The 15,544-nt window shown below is 45.3% G+C and overlaps 1 protein-coding gene across 1 annotated transcript in view; it reads left to right on the forward strand.

Moving 5' to 3' along the window:
• Window positions 1-15,544, forward strand: part of nrg3b (neuregulin 3b) — a 613,393-nt gene that overhangs the window by 276,464 nt on the left and 321,385 nt on the right.

Here is a 15,544-nt window from a genome sequence, read left to right on the forward strand (position 1 = left end):
CGGGACAAGGCATCCGGTCTTTGGTTTTTGGTCCCGGGACGGTAGTGATCCGGAAGTCAAAACGGCCGAAGAACAGTGACCAGCGGGCTTGCCTGGGGTTCAGTCGCTTGGCGGTCCTGATATACTCCAGGTTCCGGTGGTCAGTGAAAACCGTGAATGGCACGGACGTTCCCTCCAACAGATGTCTCCACTCCTCAAGAGCCTCTTTCACCGCAAGGAGCTCTCGATTGCCGACGTCATAGTTCCGTTCGGCTGGGGTCAACCTGCGGGAAAAATAGGCACACGGGTGAAGGACCTTATCGGTCTTCCCGCTCTGGGACAGCACGGCTCCTATCCTGAGTCCGAGGCGTCCACTTCAACCACTAACTGGCGACTAGGATCGGGCTGCACCAGAAACGGGTGCAGACGAGAAGCGCCGTTTCAACTCCTTAAACGCGGCATCGCACCGATCCGACCAGGTGAAGGGAACTTTTGGTGAGGTCAGGGCTGTCAGGGGGCTAACTACCTGACTGTAGCCCTTAATGAACCTCCTGTAGAAATTAGCAAAGCCTAGGAACTGTTGCAACTTCCTACGGCTTGTTGGTTGGGGCCAGTCTCTCACCGCCGCAACCTTGGCCGGATCAGGAGCGACGGAGTTGGAGGAGATGATGAACCCCAGGAAGGACAAAGAAGTGCGGTGGAACTCACACTTCTCGCCCTTCACAAACAGCCGTTCTCTAACAACCGCTGCAGGACCTGACGTACATGCCGGACATGAGTCTCAGGATCCGGAGAAAAGATGAGTATATCGTCTAGATATACGAAGACGAACCGGTGCAGGAAGTCCCGCAATACGTCGTTAACCAGGCTTGGAACGTCGCGGGGACGTTTGTGAGGCCGAACGGCATGACCAGGTACTCAAAGTGACCTAAGAGGGTGTTGAATGCCGTCTTCCACTCGTCTCCCTTCCGGATCCGAACCAGATGATACGCGTTTCTAAGATCAAGCTTGGTAAAAATCTTGGCTCCATGCAGGGGCATGAACACCGAATCCAACAGGGGTAACGGGTATCGGTTGCGAACCGTGATTTCGTTCAGCCCCCTATAATCGATGCATGGACGAAGTCCGCCATCTTTTTACCCACGAAAAGAAACCTGCGCCCATCGGGGAGGTGGAATTTCGGATCAACCCGGCAGCTAACGAGTCCCGATGTAGGTCTCCATTGATTCGCGCTCAGGCCGTGAGAGGTTGTACAGTCTACTGGACGGGAACCCACTGCCTGGAACCAAATCGATGGCACATCGTACGGACGGTGGGGGGGGAGTGTGAGCGCCAGATCCTTGCTGAACACGTCGACAAGGTCGTGGTACTCCACCGGCACCGTCCCCAGATTGGGCGGGACTCTGACCTCCTCCTTAGCTTGGGAGCCGGGAGGACCGAGGAACCTAGACACACCCGATGGCAGGTCTCGCTCCACTGAACCACTACCCCGGACGGCCAATCAATCCGGGGATTGTGCTTCAACATCCAGGGAAAGCCTAAAACACACGGGAAGTGGCCTGAGTCACAAAAAACTCGATCACCTCCCGGTGGTTTCCTGACACCACCAGCGTTACAGGTGGTGTCTTATGTGTGATCAGAGGAGCAGGGAGCCATCTAGTGCTCGAACCTGCACAGGCGAGGTAAGCGCCACCAGAGGGAGCCCTATCTCCCTGGCCCATCTGCAGTCCAACAGATTCCCCTCAGAGCCCGTGTCCACCAGTGCTGGGGCCTTCAGGGTTAAATCCTCATACAGGATCGTGACTGGGAGTCGTGTAGCAATGTGGGTGTGTCCCACGTGAATGTCTCGGCCCACCCCTAGCCCAGTCTCTAGGGGCGGCGTTGGTGTTGTAACCGCTCGGGGCAGTCTCTCACATGGTGCTCTAGTGCACCACAAACAAAACAAGCTCCATGGGCCCGTCTCCTCTGTGCAGCTGGTGCCCTAAATTTGCCCTACTCGTGTCCATAGCTTCCGTCAGTAGGGGGAGCTGTGGCCCCACGGATCGCAGGGGCCGTGGAGCGTGGGGAAGGCGGAGCGCGGTCGGACCGGAAGGGAGAGGGACGGCGCGTGCCTGGCCAACGCCCTTCGTCTCATTCCCCGCCGACGTTCTTCTAACCGGTTGTCCAAACCGTATGACAAGATCAATAAGGCCCGTCTAAATCCCGCGGTTCGTCCTTAGCCACCAGGTGCTCCTTGAGAACCAAAGACAGTCCGTTTACAAAGGCGGCGCGGAGGGCAGCGTTATTCCAGCCGGATCTCCGCAGCACGATGCGGAAGTCGACTGCATAAACAGCTGCGCTCCGGCGCCCCTGTCTCATTGACAGTAGCACGGTTGAAGCGGTTCTCCTCTATTAGGGTGATCGAACACGGTTCTGAGCCCCCTCCACAACCCATCGTATGTCAGAAGGATCTGTGAATTCTGCTCCCCAGAGCGCTGTAGCCCAAGCGCGTGCCTCACTGCTGCGAAGCAGGTTTTATGACATAAGCTACTTTACAGCATCGGTCGCGTACATAACGGGACCTGTGCGAAGACGAGCGAACACTGCATCAGAAAAATCCGCGCACGTCTCCACACAGCCTCCGTACGGCTCTGGAGGGCTTATGTATGCTTCCGGGAAGGAGGGAGAGGTCGTGTGAACAAACCAGTGGAACGCAACGTTACGCACAGGATCTACGGGAGGGAGAGCCGCAGCGTGCCCGGAGAGCCGCAGCGGTGCCCGGAGGGCGCGCTTCCACCTGCGCGGCGAGAGCCTCCACCCTGCGGTTCAGGAGGACGTTCTGCTCGGTCATGAAATACAACCGAGTCGTGAAAGCGGTGAGGATCCGCTGCAACTCACCGATTACCCCTCCCGCGGACGCCTGCGCGTCCTGTTCTTCCATTGGCCGTTCAACAGCCGGTTGACGCCCCTCGGGATCCATGACGCTGGCCGAGATATCCTGTTGGGAAAGTGTAGGAACACGGACCCACAACAGGGGGCGCAAATGAACGGACAATGGAGTAAGTCAAAATAACAACGCTTTACTGTTGTGAATGTGCACAACGAATACAACCAATCACAGCAATGGACAACAGTCAATTCACAAAAGTGTCGTGTGGGCAGGCTCGAAGATAGGAGACGCCTCTCCAAGGTAAGACCGAACCACACGGCTTCCTCCGCCACAGGACCCCGGGAATACTGGAGCCGCCAAGTCCCGAACTCCCAGGTGGCCACTGCCTCCGCGTGTCGGACCTGGTACTGCTGGCGAGGAGCAAAGAACAGTTAGATGGGGGCGCTATGCACCCAGGACTCCGAACAGCAGGAAAGGTACCTCCACCTCTCGTTGGAACAGTAATCCAAAAAAACTAGCTCAATCCAAAAGATGCACTCTATTTGCTTTGATACGTTACCTCTCTGGTAGAAACGATATCTCGGCAAATGAGGTGGAGATGCCGTCCTGCTGATATACCTCCGTAGTGATTGGGATCAGCTGTCTCCGGTGATGGGTGACAGCTGTCATCCTGGCTGCTCCTGTAAGGCGGCAGCGCCCTCCGGTGCCTGGAGCCCGCACTCCAGGCAGGGCGCCCTCTAGTGGTGGTGGGCCAGCAGTACCTCCTCTTCAGCGGCCCACACAACAAACAAGCATAACTCAAAGTTCTTGTTCGACATGGTGGCAACACTTATGCACGGACAACCACCTGTAGTTCGCTCTCCTTTTACAGCACAAATTTCCTGGATTAGTTTGGAAAGAAAATAGAAGACATCAGGTTAAACATACTCCAGCATGCCGTAACCCAGCCACACCCTGCTATTGAGGTGGGCGCCACTACTGAGGTATTACCTAGATTTACAGAATTTGATAGTATCTCACTAGGCATGCTGACAAAACTTGTAATGTCAACAAAAAGCACAACCTGTTTATTTGATCCTATACCAAAAAAACTGTTTAAGGACCTGTGGCCCACTCTTGGTCCGACTATGCTGGAAATTATTAAACTTTCTTTAACTTCTGGATCTGTTCCTAAATTTTTCAAATCTGCAGTGATTAAACCATTAATTAAAAAACCTAATCTTGACCCTAGTGTATTGACAAACTATCGGCCAATATCAAATCTATCATTTTTCTCTAAAATTCTGGAAAAAGTAGTGTCACGGCAGCTCGTAGACTATCTTACTGAGAAATAATCTCCTTGAGCCACTGCAGTCTGCTTTTAGAAAATATCATTCCACAGAGATGGCTCTCACTAAAGTGGTGAATGATCTTCTGCTTACAGTGGATTTGACACCACTACGGTTCTGTTGCTGTTAGATCTCAGTGCTGCATTTGATACAGCATTCTATAATTCTACTTGATAGACTGGAAAATCATTTTGGGATTACTGGGAGTGCTCTTGCATGGCTGATGTCATACTTGACCAGTCGTTCTCACTGTGTTTTGTACAGTAGCACTACCTCTAACCTTAGTGACATGAAATTTGGGGTTCCACAGGGGTCTGTCTTAGGCCCCCTGCTTTTCTCTCTTTATATAGCACCCCTTGAGCACATATTGCAGCGTTTTGGAATTACCTTTCACTGCTATGCAGATGATACTCAGTTAATATGCCGATAACTGCTGGTAATCTCGTTCACATAAAATCCTTAGAAGATTGCCTTGCACCAGTGAGAAGTTGGATGTCTAGAAACATCCTACTTTTAAACTCTGATAAGACTGAAATGATGGTTCTTGGTCCAGTAAAACATCAGCATCAATTTGACCAGTTAATGCTCAGCCTTGGCTCGTGTGTCATACATCACACTGACAAAGTGAGAAACCTTGGGGTAATTTTTGACCCTTCATTGTCCTTTGGCCTCCACATTAGAAATATTACTAGGACTGCTTTCTTCCACCTGTGAAATTAGCGAAGATTCGTCCCATCCTGTCTATGGCTGATGCTGAGACCCCGATCCATGCATTTATCTCTTCTAGATTGGACTACTGCAATGTTCTATTTTCTGGTTTACCGCAGTCTAGCATTAGGGGTCTCCAATTGGTTCAAAATGCTGCAGCCAGACTTTTGACATGAAGCAGAAAGTACAAACATTACACCCATTTTGGCATCCCTTCACTGGCTTCCTGTCCCATTGAGATCAGATTTTAAGGTTCTGCTACTAACCTATAAAATTATTCATGGACTGGCACCTCCCTACCTAGCTGACCTATTAAACCTTACCGGCCTGGGCTTTACGTTCTCAGGGTGCAGGACCACTTTGTGTCCCTAGGGTGAATAAGAAGTCTGCGGGTCACAGAGCTTTCTCTTATCATGCCCCTGTTCTGTGGAATGATCTCCCTGCGTCAATAAAACAGTCAGATTCTGTGGAGATTTTCAAGTCCAGACTTAAAACGCACTTATTTTCCCTTTCATATGGCTAGCATACTGGTACAGTTTTGTTTTACGCTTTTTACTCTTTTAATTCATTTATTAGTAATTGGAGCGGGCTGCGGCCGCAACTTTACCTAAATTCTGGGTCTTTTAGTGAAGTTTAGGGCTAGTGGCCGGCGATCACCTTAGTATTTCTTCTGTTTTTCTTGTTTAATGCTGGCAAATTATACAGTATTTTTGTCTTTCTGATGCCTGATTCTGTTTTTTCTCTCTGTTTAAGGTGCTGCTCCATCCGGAGATGGGTTGTATTTGTGTTGGCGACCCTCCTGTCCTGTGTGCCAATAGCATTTCTTGTATATTCATCCGTGAATTGTTCTGTGAAATGTTCTGTAATTTGTGTCAGTAGCATGGCCCAAGCAGAGGGTCACCCCTTTGAGTCTGGTCTGCTTGAGGTTTCTTCCTCAGAGGCAGTTTTTCCTTACCACTGTTACTCTGGGGGTTGGTAAGGTTAGACCTTACCTGTGTGAAGCCTTGAGGCAACTCTGTTGTGATTTGGCGCTATATAAATGAAAATACATTGAAATTGAAAAAAAATTGAAAATTTGAAATGTCTGGCTAAAAAAATGAACACCCTTGCTACACTTTGCTGTGTCATGGTCTGGTACAAACATACTTTATAACCTGTTGTTGTTGTTTACTTGTGTTGTACAATCTTGAATGTGATGCTGTGACATTCTGATGACAAGTAACAGACAACATTTGAAATGTCAGTGGCTAAAAAAGTGAACACCCTTCCTACACTTTGCTGAGTCATGGTTTGGTACAAATGCATCTAGCTGAGTCACGTATTGCTGAATATAGGTTTCAGAAACAGCATTCGGCATGGATTTTTATTCTTTTTGTCTGTGAAAATATGAACGAAGCCACAAAGTGGGATCTGCCCGTGCACACACTACTGTGCACGGGTACAGTAACAATAATAGCAGTTTTTGGGAAAAGATCTGTCACGCACACAAGACAAAGAAAAATGTAATTACTTGAATCTGTAATTTCTTCATCGGTCTATCTCAGTCATATTTTTCATAATGTGGAAAGGAAAAGGTAAATTTGAGTAAGGGATCACTGGGCATCTGTTCTTGTGTACAATATGAGACGGCGAGAATCGACTATTAATCCTCACTGCTGAAACGGAATTTAAAGAGGGATGCGCCTCCTTTCTGTCACAGTGCCGCTTCAGAAAACACGACAGGCTCCGATCACTTAAAGCGGCTGTGACAGATGGCATTGTCGGAGACGCCGTGTTGTCCATACTCACTGTACTGCATAGTGCTTTCAATATGGCTCTGTCAAAAGGCAGCGGTGCATGATGGGTAAGCAATCAGCGGGCTCTCGGAGGACTTTCTCTTTACGTAGTACGGCCCTCTTTGATGTGTGCTGCAGTAAACACAGGCAGTTCTCTCCCAACCACAGTCTCCGGAGAGAAGCAGCTCAGCAAAAGAACACTAATGAGCACGTTAGAAGGAAGCCGTACACGGAAAGTGAAGCAGTTGTAAATGGGATTGTCTTTTGCATCGTCTGTGCAGAGGACGCTCTGTCTCTGAGAGCGCACATGCGCTCCACTGCTGGCATGTACGGTGTTCAAGTGCAACTGCAGGTATAGGTCTTCATACAGCTAAAAACTTTTCACACTCACTTTTTCCCAACTGCAAATCTTCTGTTTTATCTAACAGTATGTAGGTATGAGTCAGTAAGAATGTAGTTATTTAAAAATATACGCACCAGCAATTTAAAAGTACGTTTTTAATTTTTGCTTCCATTTTCCTTGACTTGAAGTAAATTATCTGACTTTTTTATGCACAAAAAAGGTTTATTTCTCTCAAATTTTGTTCAAAAGTGTGTTTAAATCTGTGTTAATGAGCTCTTCACCTTTACAAAGTTAATCCATCCACCTGGCAGATCATGATGCTGATTAAGCTGCATGATTATTGCACTGGGGGCTTGTCAGAATAAAAGCTCACGCTAAAAATGTGGATTTGATCTTGAAAAGTACATGTGAAGATCAGGTGTAAGAAGCTTGATGTGATGGTCCTGGGCCGGTGTGGTTATAAGCAGTGGTGGGCATAGCAAACCAAAAAGTTAGCTTCGATAACCATTAATCCAATAACTGAAAAGTTATCTTTTATAACACTAAACCGATAAACTGCTAAAAAAAAATGTATCTTTATTACAGATAACCGATAACATTTAGTATTAATTCGGATGCAACAACATCAGATTACTGTCGGCTTCTGATAAAACTTTCACTTTTCACTGCTGGGTAAATTCAAGCATCACAAACGCATAAGAATGCATGAAAACTGAATGAATTAAAAATTAAAACCCCAAACACTGTCATCATCTTTCAAAAGCAGTAAAACACAGTATTAGAAGTCACAGTTTATCTCGGTATTAGATACACCGTCATTTACGAACTAAAAGCTGCTGGTTTTTTTCACACACTTTAAACCCTGCGGCTTAAACAACCGAAATACGTCCATTAATGCATTGATTGGCAGAATAAAATACATACAAATTCATACCTGTTAGTTTCAGTGGGATTCATCTGAATAAATAATCCACATAAAGCTTCCTTTTAAAAAAAAAAAAATCCAAAACGTCTAAATGGTGACGGAATGTACCTCTGTACACAGCTGCGCCATGAGAGCTCCTCTCCCCCACAGAGTTTTAGCCATTAAATTATACAATCAGCCACAAAGAAATAAAATAATGTTAAAATGACTCCGTTTTGTTTTTGTGTTGAGCAGACGACTCACTGTAAAGTCCAAAGTAAACCTGAACTACACTACCCACAATGCTCCCTGTGTCCACCGGCCAATGACTTTGCAGGAGAATGAAGGTCCAAATCAAACAGGTCCTGCTGCTTCCTGTTTTACTATTTTGTCTCCTTCTTATGAGCCAAGAACTGTACAAATTTTAAAAACAATTTTTCAAAAATGCAAGAAGCTTTGCTTCATACAGGCTTTACATCAGTGAGGAAGGAGGCCTAAATTAAACCAAAACTGACGTAAAAGAAAGGCTCGAACTGGCCTGTTCATCAACTGCAAACCTTTATCTCAACTTTTAGCGTTGATTTGGGATTAATGAAATCATACTTGGCTGACGGCATACTCGTCGAGTGCATTCTGCATGGGGAGCGAAGACGGATCTGATGCCTCCAACTCTCTCAATTCATTGGTTGTGTACCTGAGGTTCTGTTGGACCTCTGGGAAAATCTTAAATTCCTGGGTGTTAATTTGGGAATGTTGTCTCAAAGTTGTAAAGTCTGAATTGTCTTAAGATGTTGTTATTTTTATGAAATTGATTATAAAGTTGTTTGTAGTACCTTGAGTCTTTTAGTGATGACTCCTACTGAGGAACCTGATTTGTGGAGATCCAAAACTTTGCTCCAGATGCCTTATCTTAATCCTTAAAAAAAGAAAGAAAAAAAATTCCTCTTGCTCTAAGTAAGGCATTGGTTCAAGAGGCATGCTTTTAAGTAAAGCCAGAGGATCACCAATAATGCCAATTAGTCTCTGTCATTTTAAATAAATCAATTTTACAAAATTTTCCATGCTGTTTAGAAAAACAATACACTTGTACATAATCCTTTGACCCACTGAAAATTTGACATGAAGTAGACATTCAATTTGACTTAACAGATATTGAAATATTGTAACATTAAATGTGACACATTGGTCAGAATGGAATATGGGTATGCAAAATGCAGTGTTATGTAAATGCATCCATTATAGCAGTGTCGTGTGAAAGCATTGATGAGCACTTGTTCAAGCACGATTAAAGGTGTACGGCCTCTGGGTTTTTTAAGATTTAAGTCATAAAAATAATTTTCTTTGGCACTACTATAATTTTATTCTGTAGCATTTAAATAGGGGATTCATAATATCCATCCATCCATCCATCCACCCATTTTCTTCCGCTTATCCTACGTCGGGTCACAGGGGCAGCAGCTCAAGCAAAGCTGCCCAGACCTCCCGATCCACACACACCTCCCCCAGCTCCTCTGGGGGAACCCCGAGGTGTTCCCAAGCCAGCTGAGAGACCTAGTCCTTCCAGCATGATCTGGGTCTTCCCCGGGGCCTCCTCCCGATGGGACGTGCCCGGAACACCTCTCCAGCGAGGCGTCCAGGGGGCATCTGGAAAAGATGCCCGAGCCACCTCAGCTGGCTCCTTTCGACATAGAGGAGCAGCGGCTCAACTCGAGCTCCTCCCGAGTGACAGAGCTCCTCACCCTATCTCTAAGGGAGCACCCAGCCACCCTGCGATCTCGTTCTTTTGGTCATGAGCCAAATCTCATGACCATAGGTGAGGGTCGGAACGTAGATCGATTGGTAAATCGAGAGCTTTGCCCCCCTGCTCAGCTCTCTCTTCACCACGATGGTCCGATACAGTGACCGTGTCACTGCAGACACTGCACCGATCCATCTATTGATCTCACGCTCCATCCGTCCCTCACTCGTGAACAAGACCCCGAGATACTTAAACTCTTCCACCTGAGGCAAGGACACCCCACCGACCTGAAGAGAGCAAGGCACCTTTTTCCCGTTGAGAACCATGTCTTCGGATTTGGAGGTGCTGATCTTCATCCCGGACGCTTCACACTCGGCTGCAAACCGCCCCAGTGCACGCTGAAGGTCCTGGTTTGACGAAGCCAACAGGACCACATGATCCGCAAACAGCAGAGATGAGATTCTGTGGTTTCCAAACCGGACCCTCTCTACACCCTGGCTGCGCATAGAAATTCTGTCCATAAAGGTAATGAACAGAACCGGTGACAAAGGGCAGCCCTGGCGGAGGCCAGTGTGCACCGGAAACAGGTTTGACTTACTACCGGCATGATATTGCCAATATGATCAACATTCACACCACCTGGAAACAATTTAGAATTTTGACCCTGGATGGGTAGAAATTGAAGTGAGCAGATGACATGACCTACATTTGGTAGCGACGTCAGATCAAGTGGGAGCTTCACCTAATTTGTGCGAGAGATGCTAGGAAGGACACAGCGATAGCCAGTCAGAAAAATTAAAGGCAGCGTGACATCAGCTGGCTGCTCGCTTGAACAAAATAAACCAAGATGGCGGAAGACGCTCCAAAACAGCTTATTTCTACATAAATCCAATATATTTCTCGATATTTTGTAAAAGTTCAAGAAATAAACCAAATCTAAAACAGCTGTTTTTGTAAATAGATAACACCTCTGAAGTGATTTACAAGACATCTTGTTAGCATGCACACCCTGGGAACACGCTCCAACAAGTGAGTCAGGTCACAGGGAATCTCAAAACACGCGCTTCCTCCTGCAGTTTGTCTGTACGAAGGAAAAGCTAATATTCGCCGTGGAATTCCCCTCAGATAAATACTATGTTCTCCTCATTAAAATGAGCTGTATTTTTGAAACATGTTATAAAAATAAACCTACATTATAATGCCTGAATTTTGCTAGAAACTAAACCTTGTTAGTTTTGTGAAATTTGAGAGGCCGTACAGCTTCAAATTCACTCTTCACATTCTGGATCATGTCCGTAGTAAGGTGTAATAAATGTATGTTCTTACTCTGGACAGGTGGATGGACACCAGCAAGTTGTCTTAAATCTGCAAACTTTGTATACACACTCCTTTCTTGGGTTGAAAGTCTAATTCCTAGACCTTTGCCAAAATTAAGTGTTAAAGGGCAATTCTATCGTCAACCTTCATTGGCACACCAAGTCTGAGAGAAATCAGTAAAACAACCTAGGAGGAGCAGGTCCATAAACTGACAAATAGACATGACAGTTTCCACAATGGTTGAACTTTAGCAAATTTGTTTTTTGTTGAATAATTCAGAACCAACCTCCATATGTGTGCCAATTTGGGTGGGCATCGAAGTGAAGAGTTGAGAAAAAAAAATCTACATTGACTCCAATGAGCTTGACCTTTCCAAAGCAGACATTTGGGTTAGAGTTAGAACTTTGCAGTGCAATAATATCAGTCTGGCAAAATCTGGCATTGATGCAACTGCAACTTTCTGTTGTTTCTTTTTGTTCATTTGACCAAAGCAGATGGCCGCCCCCCTGACTCTGGTCTGCTTGAGGTTTCTTCCGATAGTCAAAAATACATCTGAGGGAGTTTCTTCTTCCCGCTGTCACCAATGTGTTTGCTCCGGGGTAGGCAAGATTTAAACATGGCTCAAGTGGGCACCTTAGGGTGACCTTTGTTGCGAGTTGGCACTGTATAAATAAACTGAATTGAAAGTCTTTCGTAAATATCACAATTTGTTGTAATTCCTACCACTCTACCAGTTTTCATGTTTTAAAAATCTCAGATTGACTACATACTGAAACGCATAGGCTTCCAATCAATCCCACTTGGAAAAGTTGATCTAACAGTTGAATGTGAAATGCCATCAGGATTTGGATTATACTGTGGCACTTGCTAAATTAGTAAATACACTGGCCTACTTGTTAAAATTCACTGATCAAACTTAATTCCTGAACTAAAGCCTCACTCAGTCACGGCCGTGCTTATTCGTATTAAAGTTTGAGAACAGTGTGAATTTTGTCCATTGACCACAAAAATGGTGAGCCATTTGCTAACCAGAAAAGTAAGGGAAACTTCTTCTCCTGTGTTTGAGGTATAGAACAGTTTTGTCCCGCAGTGCCCTTAAAGGTCTGGCGTTAAAATTCCGTTAAAATTCATACACATTGCACATGAGGAAACAAAGACACAAACACACAAACGCAATCCATCCCATAATCACCTCCATCCCCAGGAGGTGAAAGCCAGGACACGTTACCAGTCTTTTCAAAATGTTGGACAGCACGAAACGTGTGGTGAAGGATACCTTGGAGTCACCATCGCCGGTCGTGCAGTGAAGGACAGGATAGCAGAACTACGTGAGCTGTGACAAACGTCCCAACAAACAGCTGTCACAAGCTGTCATGGCAACCAAGGTTGTGTGCTCTTTAACCCCGCTTACAGGCGGCAACTGTCACCTTTAACCAGCCATCCTGCGGGTCAGGCCTCTTTGTCAGTGTCATGTCACAGACAGGCGTTCTCGAAAGGTCCCCGGTCTTCATGGCCACATCGGACACATATGTATGTAGATGTATGTTTGTGTGCGTTTGTGGACCATATGCACGTCAGTATTTATACACACTGACAGCAGGCATGTTGCTCTGTGACGATTAGATTGTCAATTAATGTGGGATTTATGACAGGATTTTTGTTGTCGTTTGTTCTTTGTGTTTATATGCATGGTTGTCATATGTTATGTAAAAGCTAGCGAGAAATAAACTAAATCTAAATCTAATCTTCTAAATCTGAAAACACTGTTTTTGTCACCCGATAACAACTCTGGAGTCAAGATATAAAATGAATGCCTTTGGAAAATATCACCCTATTAGAGGACAGAGTTCTCACTTGCTTCATGTGATGCTTGCTTCCGAACATCACTGCAGAGTTTCTCCACATCAGTTTTTTTTTGTTTTTAAAGTACGTATGCCTGGTTTTTATTCAGTGCATTTATGTATTCTCATTTTTAAAGGAATTTTGATTTTTTTTTTCTCTGTGATAACACTTATTGCATAAATTGACATCAATGTCATCTCATAAATTGAGTATAATTGTCACCGACATGTGCACGTGGTGTGAACAGGACGGTACCGTTGGATCTACACCAGTAGTGAAAGTGGAGCAAGAAATAAGGCGGCTCTAGAAATTAGTTTTTTATTAACCTGTTGCTCCACTATCGAGCTAAAACCCTTACTGTTTGCTCTGCGCTCGCTGACTCACATGTACTGATGTACTACGATTGGTTGACTGCAAAGGTGCTACAGTTAACGTCACAGCATCCTTTGAGATTTTCATCTTAAAAGATGATCTTAAAAGACACTGAGCCTTTAAGGTACAGGGAGCCGCCACGAAATCTAAGCTGAAATATAATTGCATCTGAAATATAATTGCAAATATTTGTCATATTTAACCTTAAGAAATACCACATTAGAATTCTTGGATTTTTTTAAATATATCAAAAGCTGATATTTTCAGTCTCAGATGTTTGTGTATTTATCTATCTATTTATTTATCTCATTAGTTTATTTTTTACTCTCCCAAATGATGTCACTGTAGATCAGTGATTAGAACGTTGACCTTCTGTGCAGATGTTCGCTGATTCAATTCCCAGCTGGAATTGCCACCTGATGCTCACCCAGCAGAAATGGTGTCTGTGATTGACACCAGTTGGTTTGGTTTGAAGCAGTGAGGAATGCTCCGGAGTGAAAATGAGATTTATCTTAACATCTCCAAAGATTAGATGGGGAAACAGATGTGGGGCCAAGTGTTATGTGTCGGACGCAGCTCGGAGAACCGACCAGCGTTTGAAGGACCCAGTATGAAATAAGCAGAGCACGGTACAAAGGATAACTGAATTTAATACATAACAGTGATACAAAATAACAGAAGGTGCGGTCTGGCGTGGTGCGCTCCCAGCAGCGCTAACGGTCCAGAGCCAGAAGCTGTTCGGACTCAAGGACCCCGCCGACACCCCCCAGGTGGCCGCAACAAACCGAGTCTGTGAAAGAAGGAACCATTATGTGAGTCCTCACTCTAACACAGAGAGAACACTTAAAGGTGTACAAACAGCAAACACTTCCTGGCTTGATTACTAATCAGCTTCCCAACCTGCAGGCATGGAACATCCAGTTCACAAAACTCCACTGCAGTGGAAGCCGATACATGACTAACATACAGCTCAATATAATAAAGGTGTGAGGGACACCACATTTACTGACTGTATAAATGTTAGTCACAAAATCTAACGTACCTCAGGAAGTGTGCTGACGAGCGTGAGACCTCACCCCCTCCTCTTTCACAGACCGTGCATCAAACCCTGGATGTTCTCTGCATCCACTGATGATGAGATGGCTCCCGAGACGACGATCTCACCCGTCTGGTCACAAGGTCGAGTCTCTGGCAAATAAACACTGTATACTCCAGTCTTAAATGCCACCATGTTCCAATCCATATAGATGCACCTCAGCTGTGAGTCCTGACGAGCCGCAGGTGATCAGGGTGAGGTCCTGATAACCTCCGCAACACAGCCACTCAGTCCCAAATGCAAGCCACCTGGAAGGAAAAACAAAAGACAGAAACAAAAAGGCAGCCAGGCCCCCCAGCCATACAACACCAAGTGGCCAAATGTGATTTCAGTGAATAAACACGAAGGCGCGCTCGGAGAGTGTAACACCCGCGACTTACGGTCGGCACAGAGTCATGCAAATTAAGTCTTCAAGATTCAGTGATGCCATAACATACGGCTCTGCGTGGTCTTGACATTTGATCCACTCGGTCTAAATTGAAACCACTTCATCTTAAAATGACATGCAACCAGTGTTGCCAAAGTAACTTTGTAAAGTTACTTTGCTGTTTACCTTATACTGTTCCATTTTACAGTTGCTTTATACAGTTACAGTTAAAAAAGTAACTAATATAGTAACTTTTCAAAGTTACTTTGGCAACACAGCACACAACCCACCAACCACGTCGAATCCATGTTGGCTCCACAATGTTTGAGTTAAACAGTCACCACCTTGAGTTTTAGCTTTCAAGGTCACCCAAGGTCAAAGGCCATGTGACCAACTATGCGATCTATGGATTCATATTGGCATTTAATGATGGGAAGTATCTTTAAGATGTTCTTTGGAGCATGCATTCTAAATGTGGGCAATTCCATGAGACTGTCACACCTGTTACCACTTTTAGTGACCCTGCTGGGATCTAGCCATACCAGAGAATTATGGTTTGTCCATTATTTCTTCACCCTATTAAGAATAAGATGTTTCTGGGATGGTTAGATTACAGCAGTAGCATTGAAAGGGATAACGGATGTGACAGTCTCCTGGAATATGTCCCACTTGTTCTAAAATTTGACCTTGGCTTTTGACCTTAAATTTAAACAGATTTTTCTCAAAATCAGAACAAATTCTGCTTAGCTGACCCTCAATCATAACACCAAGTTTGGCCCAAATTGGTTCAAAACATCTCAAGTTATTTTGCTCACACATGGACAAGCACACAGGACCAAAAACAATCCTTACACATACACAGATCCAGAATTTTCTCAAAGGGGGCACAGATTTTTCAAATGATTA

This window comes from Thalassophryne amazonica, chromosome 18, assembly GCF_902500255.1.
Source record: "Thalassophryne amazonica chromosome 18, fThaAma1.1, whole genome shotgun sequence".
Lineage (NCBI taxonomy): Eukaryota > Metazoa > Chordata > Actinopteri > Batrachoidiformes > Batrachoididae > Thalassophryne > Thalassophryne amazonica.